The sequence below is a fragment of the Lonchura striata genome, chromosome 3 (genome assembly GCF_050655825.1).
Source record: "Lonchura striata isolate lonStrDom1 chromosome 3, ASM5065582v1, whole genome shotgun sequence".
Classification (NCBI taxonomy): Eukaryota; Metazoa; Chordata; class Aves; order Passeriformes; family Estrildidae; genus Lonchura; species Lonchura striata.
In genome coordinates this window covers 8,087,461-8,099,549 of record NC_140705.1, presented here as the reverse complement: position 1 = coordinate 8,099,549, position 12,089 = coordinate 8,087,461, and the positions used below count along the sequence as shown (strand labels likewise).

The 12,089-nt window shown below is 41.4% G+C and overlaps 1 protein-coding gene across 6 annotated transcripts in view; it reads left to right on the top strand.

Moving 5' to 3' along the window:
• KLHL29 (kelch like family member 29) overlaps positions 1–12,089 on the top strand; it is a 387,294-nt gene that overhangs the window by 53,071 nt on the left and 322,134 nt on the right. The gene's annotated exons all lie outside the window — the stretch shown is intronic.

The following is a 12,089-nucleotide window of genomic DNA, read 5'->3' as shown; positions in this document are numbered from 1 at the left end:
GTGGGATGAAACTCACTGCTTCAGTATTTCTTTAATGAATTAGTAGCAAGATTTCTTCACTCTGGCACTGGTTTAAGTTTTGCTTAAAACAAAATACACTAGATTTCTAGATTAGATTTCTACTAACAAAATCTAAAAAGATCTGTAGTGTGAAGAACAAGAGTGCTTCAGTGGATGAAATATTCCATGTTTAAAATTGAATAGGTGGAGAAAATTAACTTCTTCTGGAAAAAAAAAAAAACACCAATGACTTCTGATCTTCCATTAGAAATAGCTGAAGTCAAGTCTGGTTGCATTAATCAATAAACAAGTAACACTTTTGTTTTTCAACAACTTCACTTGCTTCCTGCTAATTTTCATCAAGATTCCAGATAATATACTACTAACCATTATTTTCTCACCTAGTTTGCTCAGTACTGACAGATAATAGATGATCCTATTACAAATAGATTTGACACTGCATCCATGAAAATGTGAAAATTGGAGTCTCTCGTCATTATTTAAAATGTGTGCTCACTCACTCAAATGAGGTATAAGAGTCTACTTTGGAGATAAAGTAGTCCAGATTGCTGGAAAGGCTGCTCCAGTGTCACCCAGGTTAATGTAGATGTATTATGTATTTATATAGCCTATAGGAGGATAACTGTTTAGCAAGTGATTTGAACTGAATCAGGACTCTCATTAATAACCCACGGCCATGCTGTTCTCCTGGTAAGAACATACCCTTGCAATCACAAAGATTAATTCTGGGGCTGTCTACTGCAGTTTAGGAGAATGTGTCCAAAGAAATGGGTGAATCATACAGAGATGTGTATAAACTGTTATAGATTAAGATCCTGTGCTGTCCTTGATATTTTGATTAAAATGACCATTTTTTTAGTCACACTTCTAGAATTTGGAACAGCAGTGTTTTTCTCTGAAGGTGGTGGGTGCTTGCTCACACCGCATCTTAGTTGAGGGCCTGGTGTCAAACTGTAACTTCTGTGCTTGAGATATCAGAGATAAATTGACTTCTTTCCATTAGGTTTGAGGTCTTGCCCATGTTTTCATAAAAATTGCAGTAATGTTCAGAAGTTACCAACTGATGGATCGATACACAAAGTGGGATTTGATGTGGAAGAGGGAAGAAAGAATTGGTTAAAAGTGAGAGAAGAAGCATTTTCTCTTACACTGGTAACTGGATTTCCCTGTTTGATGGGTCATGAGATACCAGCATATTTGAAATTCTTTGGAGAAGAGACAACATCCATGGACTGTTAGGAAATTCATTATTTTGCACATCTCTGAATCCTAGTTACTGCAGAAGCCCTACAGCTCAGCAAAACAATTTTGATAGACTTCCTTCTCAACTGTGTGTACCTCTAGCACGGCGTTTGTGGAAGTGGTCTTGGACCAGAGAATTGTCTGGACAAGTCACGTGAAGGCTGGGAGCGTTTTGAGAGTCTCTGAATTATGCGTGTGACAAATGTGGACTGTAAGAGAGGAAGAACACTGAGTGAGGAGCATTTGGATGAAAGTAACAGATGAGATGGAGAGCTTGCACCTGAAAAGTACATCACCAGAGAACTGGAGTTGGGGAGAGAAGGCCTTTTTACTAATCCTGACATTGCTGTTAGGCCATGAGTTAAAAAATGAGGATGTAAACAACAGCATCCCTGCTGCTGGAGCATGATCATTGTACATTCTCTCTGTCATCAGCATATTCTTTATGTCAATAAATGGGAGTGTGGTCGTCTTACTCAAAGCCTTTGATGACAGGCTGCAGGACGCTGCCTGAGGCTATAAGACAAATAACAGTGGTCTTCTCCATGGGTGCTATCTGACTTGTAAAAATGAGCACCTTCCTGCCTGTGCCAGTGCTGGCTTGTTAGACAAAGGCAAGCTCTCTGCTGTCTTTGCAGCTGCTGAACTTGCACATGTTTTAGTCAGAGCTGTAGACAGGAGCATCAAGGGAACCACTACATCGCCATACAGATACGGCGAAGCATGAGGAAGATGGCAGTAATTTAATGATGGAAAATTACTTATTGTAATGCCTCAATTCAAAGTAATTGTGTGGAGACTGTCACCCAGGCTTATTGAGGAAGCTTGCTAGTTGGGAGGTGCTGGAGGTAGCTGTGATGTGTCACCCACCTACTGTGCAACTGAAAATATGTGATGGCCAGGATAATATAAATCCTCTGGGAAAATTATTTTTCTCCACTTATCTTGTATGTAGGCATCTGGATGACTGCAAGCAGTGCTGATTCTCCTTAGGGAAGGTTAGTGCTCAGGCTACCTGCTGCTGAAAGTTTCTTGGCACCATATGTACAAAAACTAAACCCTATGTTTTTATATAACCTAATTCTTAAATTAAATCTAGCAGCTCAATTTTAACAACATGATCTCCTCACACAATTGAATGAATTCTGTGATGGTCATACGTGCTAAATTCAACAATTTGCATCTGGAGAACAAATTCTCACTGTGAAGGAATTGCTTCCTTTTCCAATTATTCTTATGGAATCCAAAGTTTGATTGACTGTAACCTGCGCACCTCCCACACTTCCTCTTCTGTCTTTGCTTGTTTTCTTTTCTCTAAAAGGGATCTTTTGTAACTGATCTGCTTGTTCTGCTGTTTCTTTGGGAATGACAAATTAAGCCACAGGTCTTTTTATAGTGTTGCCATTGGGAGGTGGAGAGAGAGGATTTAGGGCTCCATTACTCTGGTGTGCTGCTGGCAGTCAGCTTTGGAAGTTTGGTTCATTCCTTTGGCAGAGTGGCTAAGACCTGTGCCTCAATGGTGTGAGGGTTTGACTCTTGTAATTTTAATAGTGAATTAGGATGTAATAAATGGGATAGCTTGTAAAGGCTTAGATAAGAGAATTATAATTAATGCCAGTCAACATGAGCTTCTGGAAAACAGATCCTGTCAAGCTAAGCTGGCACCTATTAAGTGTTTTTAATGTGATTGCAGATTTGGTATGTATGGCTTCTGCAAGGTGAAGCCATAATGGTGAAACGTGACTTGGTGAAACTATTTTGACTAAGAAACAATAACACTATGGAAGTATAGATATAGTTTGATTTTGCAGGTATGAGGGATGGGAACTGAAATTGCCCAACTTCACTTTTCAGTTCTGCACCCTCTCCTAAGCCAGTTGTCCTGGACTTCTTCTGAAGTCACTGGAGAGGAGAGAGAGCCATTGCTCCACCCCGAGCTGACAGTAGGAGAACATGAGCTTGTAGAATAAAGCTTTTGTTGCCTGTGTCACCAATGTCTGTGTAGGTCCATAGGAGAACTTTAGAGAGGCTGTGCTAAATCTGAGTCTGCCCATACTGCAGACACTCCCAGAATGTTGTGTTCAGTTTTGTCTAAACCTCTAGGAGACAGATTAGATGTAAAGTAGTAGAGTGATGATGGTGGCTAAGGGTGGAAAAACACCTTACAGCTGCTAGGATTTCTTGCAGACATTAATTACCCCAATCCAAGAGAAAGAAAGAATTTATTAGCTTTTCTATTTCAAAAATAGAAAAATTAAAAATAAATAATAAAGAAAAAAATCCAAATAGGTTTTGACAGCCAGAATAATTAATCACTAAAATCTTTTGCCAGCACCAGAAGGCATCACTAGAACTTTGGTAACTATGACAGTTTGGGGTTTTTTTCTTCCTGAAAAAAGCAACAAATTAAGTCATGTGACTTATAATGCGCAAGAGAATCAGACTGAGGTCAAAAAAGGACTACTATGATTATGCAGTCTGTTAAAAGTATGTTGGTCCCTGTGAAGAGGATATGGTTTTCCCTGCTCTGGTCAGGTTCTCAGAGCCTTATTTGCATAGGGATGCTGCATTCTCCTGGCATATGGCAGTGTTAGTTCACATCATAAGAGAAATGGTTGCTTTTGCCCTTTTGAGCACAGGCTGTTGTTTCCAAGCTATGATACTGTGCTCTCCCTTTCCTTTTTGTAGCATCAGACCCAACAGAATGAGCTGTCATCATCTCTCATGTCTCTGGTACATCATGAACCAAGTGCAGTTCCTGCTTGGTTTCTTGGCATTGTGCAAGGCTTCAGATAAGGCAAGGAGGGACACAAAGATTCTGAAGAGCCAAGTACTTACTTTGCCACCATCCTGACTTTTTTTGCAGCAGCCTGATCCTATCCTGCTGCTCTCCAGCTGCCTACTAGCATTTCTCCCACACTACAAAAGGCAGGATCTGGCTGCTCTTACGTCACCTGCAGTTGGTTATGTTACCTGACTCCCCAGCCGTCTCTGAGAGTCTTACTAGAAGAGTAGGGCTTTGTACTAAAAAAAATATCAGGAAATAGCAAACCAACAAGTTTTGTTCTGCTTCTGTTGACTTTTGACAAATATCTGGAAAAGACATTGAACTGCAGAAAGTCAGTTCATGGTGTCAAAGAAGTTGAGGTCTTCTCAGTCTCAAATGTTTCAGTGCTTTTAATGTAAGTCTCTCCAGCTGCTTCAGTGAAGCATTGACATTGAGAAAATATGTTAGTCAAGCTGTCCTAAAACTTTCAGTCTTTTCATCTCAGTGCCTTGAAACTATTTCAGAAGAAAGTATCTTTGCTGGTCTTCACTTCAACAAAGAAATAAAAGATACTTCAACAAATGTACTTCTTTGCCTGCTACCTTTAAACTAAAAGTTTAGAGGGTTTTAAACTAAAATTGCCAGCGGAAGGGAATTTCAATCCATCCCATCCCTATGAGTTTGATGGCATTCTCAGCAGGAGATTCCCAGAGCCTGGAGAGGGAATTGCAGATCTGCAGGAGAGTACCTGAATCCAAGCCAGCTTCCTCAGGGGCCCAACTTAATGCCAGTGTGCAGATGTGGGGAATAAACAAGAGGAGTTGGAGACGTGCATGCCTGCAGGGCTGTGGTCTTACTGGCCTTGTGGAGACATGCTGGGATGGTTCCTGTGACTGGAATGTTGGAATAGAAGGATGTAGGTTCTTCACAAAGTGCAGGAGGTGGAAACAAGGAAGAAGTGTTAGTGGCCAGCTGGAGTGCATGGAGTTCTTCCTGGGGATTGAGGAGAAGCTGACTGAGAGCATATAGACAGGATTAAAGGGAGGGCAGGGACAGGTGACTTTTCTGCATTGGTCTTCACTGACAGGTATTCCAACCCCACTGCCTGAGTTGCAGAAGGCAAAGGCAGTGATTGGGAAAATTCTGAACCTGCTGTAGGAGATTATGAGTTTGAGAACAGCAAAGGAAGCTGCAGAGGCACAAGTCCATGGGACCTGATGAAATGTGTCTGTGGGTTCTTAGGGAACTGGTGGATGACATCACTAAACCACTATCCATCATGTTTGATAAGTTGTGTCAGTATCATGAAGTTCCCACTGACTTGGAAAGGGGAAACATACCTCCCATTGAAAAAGGAGGACATGGGGAACTATAAACCAGTCAGTCTTATCTCAGTGCCTGGCAAGGTCATGGAGCAGATTCTCCTGGAAACTATGCTAAGGCACATGGAAAATCACAAGATGACTGGTGACAGCCAGCTTGACTTCACTGAGGGCAAGTCATGCCTGACAAATCTGGTGACCTTCTACAGTGGGGTTAAGAGTGTTGGTGAATAAGGGAAGCACAACTGATGTAATCTACCTGGACTTGTGCAAAGCATTTGATGCTGTTCCATGTGAAATTTTTGCCTCTAAACTGTGGAGATGTGAATTTGATGGCTGGACCGCTTGATGGATAAAAAATTGGCTGGTTGGTTGCACTTAGAGTTGGGATCAATGCATCAATGTCCAAATGGAAAACAGTGATGAGCTGCATTCCTCAGGAGTCAGTTTTGGGACTGGTGCTGTTTGACATCTTTGTTGGCAACGTGGACAGTGGGACTGAGGCACTGAGCTGTGTGGTGCAGGTGACACGCTGGAGGGAAGGGATGCCATCCTGAGGGGCCTGGACAGGCTTGGGAGGTGGGACTGTGGGAACCTCATGAAGTTCAACAAGGCCAAGCACAAGATTGTGCGCCTGGATCAGAGTGATCCCAAGCACAAAAAGAATCTGGGCAGTGAATGGATTGAGAGCAGTCCTGAGGAGAAGGAGTTGGAAGTGCTTGTGGATGAGAAGCTGGAGAGGACCCTACAATGTGCACTTGCACTTGCAAAGTCACCAGGGATCTTCTTAGGGCCATGAAGATGATCAGAGGGCTGGAGCACCTCTCCTATGAAGAAAGACTTGAGAGAATTGGGGTTGTTTAGCCTGGAGAAAAAAAAGTTCCAGGGAGACCTTGTAGGCCCCTTTTAGGTACTGGAAGGCAGCAGTAAGAAAGCTGGAGAGAGACTTCCTACAAGAACAAGGGGGAATGACTTTAAACTGCAAGAGCAGATTTGGATTAAGTGTTAGAGAGAAATTTTTTTACTTTGAGGGTGGTGAGACACTGGCACATGTTGCCCAGAGAAGCTGTGTCTGCCCCATCCCTGGGAGTGTTCAAGGCCAGGTTTGATGGTGCTCTGAGCAATCTGGGCTAGTGGAACGTGTCCCTGCCCGTGGCAGGGGCTGTGGCAAGATGATTTTTAAGATTCCTTCTGCCCAAAAAATTCTGTGATTCTGTGACCTTCATCCAATCTCCAGCAAATCCAGTGGACTTCAGTGAATTGTGAAGTTGACTCTACTTTAAGGCAATCTACTTTTTCACTAGATTGTATGTATTTGTCTTTCAAGAACCCTCAATATTAGAGTTAAGAATTTTTAACTGAACACTTATGATCCATTTGAGCTCCATAATTTTTGAATAAACATGGGAATATTTTTGCATGGGAATATTTTACATAGCTTTTTTTGAAGCCCAGACATATCAGCAGCTTTTTTTTTGAGCTTTTAGTGGGAATAAAAAAGTAAATAAACTGAGAATGAGTTAAAAGTTTTTACTTGCATCCTAAGAGTGATCTCATTTTGAGTCTTAACTACAGCATGCCACAGAACTTTGTCATGTGGATAAAGCAATTCTATGTTTAACATGGTTTGGGGGAGGAATAGTGAATTACATGCTCTAAGGATGGCCTCCTAAAGTGTTTGTCTGCATTTCTTTCTGGAACTTCATTCAGTTGGCTTGGTGTTTATGCTTTAACTTCATTTGCAGCATCAACTGAAGGCCATTTAAAAAAAAAAGATGGGACTTGACAGACTATTAGTGCTGGCTAGCTGATCTCCTAGGGCTGCAAACTCATTACTAACCTGTAATCTGTACATCTTTTAGTGTTTTGAAAGCATTTTTAAAATGAAAAGGCATGTGTAAATTATCTTGGCAAACTTTGTCATAATTGCTCATTGCATTTGAGTTTGCAAAAATAGCTTTGTTTATGATGTGGTATTTTTAATGGCATATTTCAGTGTTTCCATTTAAACTTCGAAGTGACATCTTTGTTTTTCCCCTTTAAAGAGGAGCATAATCCAGATGTCTGTCAAAAGAGTTGTTGATGTAGCATTTTATGAGTAATCCTTATGTTTGAGGTTTTATTTTGTCAGAACTGTTTGCCAAGCTCTTATGAAGCTCCCCATGAATATTATTGATGTATACTTGCTTTTAAAGAAGTGATTATCCAGGCAGGAATACAAACTCAACAGCCAGTTCTAAATCACAAATGTTTTCTCAAAAGTTATGTGATGTCACAGGAGGAGTTAATTTGTTGATGTTATGGAACAGGGGGAATACTGAGTAAATATTACTCCCCCCTTCCCTTTCCACTTATTAACCCTTTGAAACACAGGCCAGCATTTGAGTTTGGGGACTTCAGCTGTTGCACAGAGTGACCTCAGGGGTTGCTGTGTGTCTAAATCTTTGATGAAGAGATGTTCATAGTTCCCAGCCTGTTTTCAGAGAGATCAGTGGGATTGTGAGAAACTCAGTAAAACATACCAAGTAGCTTTAGGTGTCTAGCAATTATCATTTCAAACCGAGGGGTGATGGTACAGTGATGCTCTCATTTGTTGCTGCTAAAAAGTTTTCTGTAAATATTTGAACATTATGCATGTGCAGACATCCTTCTCTAGTCATTTTTTCTCAGGTAGTTCCTTAGTTTAGGTGGCTGTGGCTTACATTTTTTGGACCTTAGTGAGGACTGGCAGCATTGCCAGGCTTTTCCCAAGCATTTCAGAATCCTTATGGATTGCAAATGCCCTGAGATCTACAGACCTCACAGCATTTTAGCTTGCAAATTAGTAGTTGGCTGGTTGTCAGTTGGGGAAAAGAGAGAGCTGTAAATTCTGTAATAAATAATAAATTAGGGTAAACATAACAATATTATTCTGCAGACATCATGGTGCAGAGGAGTCACTCCTTTCCATAAAGTCATGTGGGACTGTGAAAAGGGATGCATCCTTCATTTCCAGCCCTGTGTTTTATTTTTTCTATCCCAGCCTGCAACTCTTGGCTGCAGCTCTGCTGAACTTCTGAGCCTGTGTAGCTTCTTGTGGGATCTGTAATTACTCTCTTCTCAGACCACTTGCTTGGTTTCTGGCAACAGCAGGACAACAGGTTACTCTAGGCATTATAAAGCTTTTCATGGTAATCATGCTAAAGATAACAGATAAAATAGCAGCACACAGCTGTCCCCAGCCTGGCAGCACTCACACCTTTGGGTGTGTTGGTCTGTTCTTCCCTCCCGTGTCCACACAACTTCCCAGCTGTGCTCAGCTGTTTGCAGTGACTGGTTTGATTGGGCAGATACACTGCCTGTAGCACCCTTCTGCTGCCACTTAGCCTGCCTTGCAAGTGCTCATACTTCATGCCGGAGTTGGTTTTTTCCTCCCTCCCTCTGACTTGCTTTCCTTTGCCTTGTTTATTTGCAGATAGGGTGTTCTGTGTCTGATATTTCATTCCTGCACTTCAGCCCCTGCCCCAGGCTGTGGTACCTGACTTAGGAGAGGTTGTTTTCAGGGCAGAGCATCTTGTAAAGAGAATTTTAAAAGCACTTAGTGTTTCAGAGTCGATTTATAGCTTGTCTGCACAGGCAGGCTTTCATAGAATATTTTTGTATTAAACTTTTTCCGGGTAATTAACCTATGATAACTATGTCCACATCCTTGGCTTCATCCTTCTTGTCCAAATAGTTTTTTCAACCACAGGTGAGATGTGGGAAGGCACTGCATGGAGCATTGCATCCTCACTGAGGTCCATGTTTTGCAGCTCTGTGTTAAGTGATCTCTTATTCAGGGAAAGTGATCTCTTATTCAGGGAGGCTCTGGAACAAGGAGTCCCTCCCTGTACTGAGTTGCCAAATGTCACTGCCTGCTCCTTGCCTTTCTTCAGATCTGCTGTATGGCTTTTGGATACTTTGTCTCTGACAGAGAAGCTCTGAAATAGTGCATTGCTGCATAAGAAAATTGTGGTTTTGGCTTGACATTGTATGAAATCACTGTCTCTTCCTCTCTTGCCTTTTGGAAGCTTCTTTTCTAATTTACTAAAAGCTGAGCTTTCTGCTTGTTGCTTGTGCTGTTACCATATCTCATTGTTTGCTGGTGCAGCTGAACTCTTCTTTGGGCAACCCAGAAGAGTAGAGGGGAGTCCAACTGATAAAGCTCCTCTCTAAAAGATGCAGACCTGCTTCTCACTCACCAGGTCTTTCATGCCAAAGGCACTTCTGATTATTCCATTCCTTCATGAAGATACTTGTGTAGATGAGAGGTGAGCTGACACCAACTTTTCATGCTTGCAGCCTGCAGCTGATTTAACCTGAAGAAAGAGCTCTCTCCTTCAGGAAGGAGGAGATGCAGTATCTAAAGTACATACCTTTAGATCCAGTTGCTTCAAGTCACTTAATTTAGAAGCATGGGCACAGGACAGAATCCTTAACCTGTGTATTTTGCAGTAGTTAGACTCCCAAAGGAGAGATAAGGCTGCCTGTAAGGCATCTTCAGCTACATGAGAATACAGGGAATGCAGGTTTTACCTCTGTGCAGGGTGGTACACTACGATGAGAGACAACCTGGGTTTGCTGTTGAAGCTCCTTGCTGTGTTTCTGCCTTTTCCAGTTTCAATATTTTATTTTAGTGCTTCAGAACTGCCTGGCAGGTGTTGCTCCCCCACAACTGCAGTAAAGTTTTGGTAAGCTTAACATCCTTTCCTGTAAGCAGACAAGATTTTCTATAGCAGGGGAAAGAAAACTCACCCAAATGCTAGTAAATCATGTAAGTTGCAGTATGTTAAAGACCATTAAGTCTGTCTTTGTATTTCCCCAAGTGGTTTTTTACACTTCTCTGGAACTGTGTATCCAAGAGTAAGCAAACAGATTTTGAACTTTGGCCCATCTTTGTGTACCATTTTCATGGTGACAAGTAATTGCTTTTCTTTTTCCTTCATTTCCTTCTGATTCTTCTTTCTTCAGATGTCCCGTATCCAGCTGTGAGTTCTGTTTTGCCTTTCTATACCACACTACTGTCTAGAGCCTGCCATGTACTTTGTAAATATTCTTCATGTCTTTCATTATTGAGGTGAGAGAGAAAAAGATTTCCTTTATGTAAAACTATCATTGGCTACTCAGGCTTCTTTCCTATCTGAAACCCATTTTATTTTTATTGGTCTCAATTGTTTTTTTCCTATTCTGTGAAGTTCTGGAACAAGAGTCCTGAGATGGCTTTGAGAAGTGAAGATTCCCTAAGGAGATCTTTCAGAGTAGCTCTGGCCTGGTGTTGCCCTTGGAGATGATGGGGTAACTATGATATGATGAGTCACTATGCAAAACAGAAATTGCTCCCTTGAGTAATTTCCTCTTTTTTCTTTCCATAAACTGCCTCATGAAAACACTAAGTTTTCTTCAGCAAACTAAAAGCAAAACAAAGAAAATACTCCCTTTTTTGTTTCAACATTTTTAGGCAGTCCATGGTATATTCCTTAGTTATCTTGTGAAAGTCAGAAATACTCAAATTAAAAAGTCACAACAACATATACAAGAAGTGTAAATAAGTAGACCAGCTATTAGAAAAGTCTCAGCTCTAAAATGAGTCTAGACCTGTGAAGAAGAAAGGCTTAGGAAGAGCATGGAGCCCTGTTTGATGGACTGAACTATAATGATGAGGGATAATGTGGGCATGATGTTCACATTTCCACACTTTCCCCAGCCTTTCATGTGCTTCCTCTTCCATCATCTTATGTTTTCAATAAATTAATCTGCAGCTGGATAGTGGTTAGACAGAAGAGAGTTTTTTCTGCTTGGAGCTATATGACCTTTGAAGTTCCTTCCAACTCAAAGATGGCCTTGAACACCTTCAGGGTTGTAGATGGTCTTGGCTCTGATATTCTCTCATAGTGGGGTGGATCTTCATTTCCCACGTCCCTGCCTGCAGCTCAGGCAGTGTGGGTGGAGCACCTGTGACTCAGACTGAGGCAAGAAAGTCATTGAGTATCTTAACGTCCTCCATATCCCAAGTAACTAGGTTTCCCATTTCCTTCTGGAGGGCCAGCATTTTCACAAGTCTTCCCTGTAGGCACAAAAGCACCTATAGAAGCATTTGGTTTTGCCCTTGATGTCTTTGGCCAGATTTAGTTCTATCAGCACTTCAGCTTTCTTAACCTGATTTGGGATGTCATTCATCTGGCTCTAATCTCATGCTTTTAAGCTTTTTTTTTAGTAGTTTGATATTTTTTACCTCGTTTCTCCGGCTGATAGTGCGTTGTGCCTTTCAGCCAGCTCTCATCACAGATCATTCATTGCATCATGAGCCATTTCGTCAGCTAGTCAAGCCAAAGTTGCTGTATGCTTCATTTGCAGAAATGTAGTAGGAATTTAGCAGTTTTATTAAACTCTTAATGGAGCTCATTGCCTGACTAATCCACAGAGTGACCTTGGATAAGTCATTCAGTTTTTCTGTGTGCTCATACCCTTACCATCCTCACCTTCACCACACCTCTTTGGGCTGTAAATATTCAGCACTGCATCAGTTTCAGGTTTTCACAAGGGAAATTACTTGGTCAGGCTATTTAAACATAGCAAAAGTCATACATATATTCTGAAATAATATCCTAGCAGGGAAGGGAGATAGCTTCCAAGGGGATGTTTTGTGTGCTAAACTTTCCATAGCTAGCAGGTTGGATTAGTGGAGTGTTACTCTACCACTTCAAAATTATTATTAATAA